We start from the raw sequence: 1,749 nt of genomic DNA on the forward strand, positions 1-1,749 counted from the left end.
TTTCACATAAAGGAAGGATTCTCTTTTGACTTTGGAATAAATGCATTTTGCTATCTTAGAAATTGGACCTGCTGTCTGAGTTTCTGAACCAAGCTCATTTATTTCATAGACGCAACTACTGGAAATTGCGAAAATTATCTAAAGATGTGCCTTCTTTCACAATATTCTTCAAGTATCAGTTCCTTTAACCAGTCAGTTCCTGGCATCCCAGATTTGGTTTTAGTGTCCCTCCTCCCATGTGTTCCTGCAGCAACCTGGTTTATATGGCTCTGCTTATATGGCTCCACCATATCTGGTAGATACACACAGTACATGTTTGGCTGGGTGACTAAGAAAAATTAAGTGACATCCAACTCCCTTCCCACCTCCAAGCTCTTACCAAGGAGTTAATCTAAATAATGTCTTCCGCTTATCTTTGATACAATAAAAAAAATACACACATGTTGTTGACATTTATAAGTAGCATACACTGTGCTAATAGCATTCACACGCATTCCTTCATTTCATTTCATCCTCAAGACCTTCCTATCCACATCCAGCGATCCTTCTCCCATCCTTCTCCATCTCCATCACGAAGCAGTGGAAACAGAAAGACAAAACGATCAATCTGGAAGGCCCAGGAACAAATGCTTGTCAAAACTACTCACTGATGTTCAATATACTTGACACTTCGAGTCTAGGAATCCCTTGACAGCAGGGGGAGCATTCGTTCGGTGGCCTCTCTAGCCTCCTACCGTCATGCCCAACAAGCACGAAGCGCCCCAAAAAGGCCAACTGAACTGAAGGCAGAAGGATCATCTCTCTGGAAAGATCTCCAATGGGAAGGCTACAAATACAAGAAAAAAGAGTTGGTTTTCCAGCCAAGTCAAAAATTTTCCTTGCTCAGGTATCTCTTTTCCTCACTTCTCCCACTTAATCAAGGTTTTACTGAAACAATAAATAATGCATTCATTCAAGTCAGGTTCTCTTGCAGACTGTTAACATTTTTAGTCTCTCTTTTGATTCTTCCTTAATAGCTCTAACGTCATCTGTACTTTTCAATTCAAAATGGGATATGTGACCGTGTTTATTCTCCTATTTGCTGGACATTTCAACAAGCAAACTTGGTTCAGCTTTAGGCTTTTGACAAAAAAAAAAAGTGTTCTTGCAGCTGCTGAGCCACCCTGGGTGAATCAGGACGAGCTCCCACAATTAATTTCCGAGGCTTTATACCTGTCAGAGAGAAACTGCAAGTGACTTCATTGGAAGAATGTCAGTGTTGGGCCTATCATTACGTGCCAGGAAATAGCCTCGGTCCCTCTCGTCAGTTCCACATGAGGTACAAACAGAAGAGTCTGGATCTGTTTCTGAAATGCCCCATTTTCAGAGAGAAAAATTACTAAATTACTGTGATGTCAGTTGGCCCCATAATGGATCTATTTTTAAGGATGGAGATGTGTTCACTTTTGTTTAAAATATTGCTGTCCCTTTACAAAGGTGATACACTCCTTAAGAAAATCCTGTGAAAGTGCAGGTTTCGATTTTTGTCATTGGCGGGTGATGTGACATTTCGCAAGGTGGAATTAAAAGATCTTTACCTGTCTGGAGCAAATGAAGCTATAAAAGCCACTGCCATTTTTTCCCCCAATTCATTACGTAGCTGCTGCCCCACAAAGAGAAATGAGTTCGCCATCAAACGTCCATACTTCAGTGTCAGCAGGCAAGCAGAAATGAGTTCATGATTCATGGGGAACTTGCAAGTTTGGACTG

The sequence above is a fragment of the Nyctereutes procyonoides genome, unplaced genomic scaffold (assembly GCF_905146905.1).
Source record: "Nyctereutes procyonoides isolate TBG_1078 unplaced genomic scaffold, NYPRO_anot_genome, whole genome shotgun sequence".
Classification (NCBI taxonomy): domain Eukaryota; kingdom Metazoa; phylum Chordata; class Mammalia; order Carnivora; family Canidae; genus Nyctereutes; species Nyctereutes procyonoides.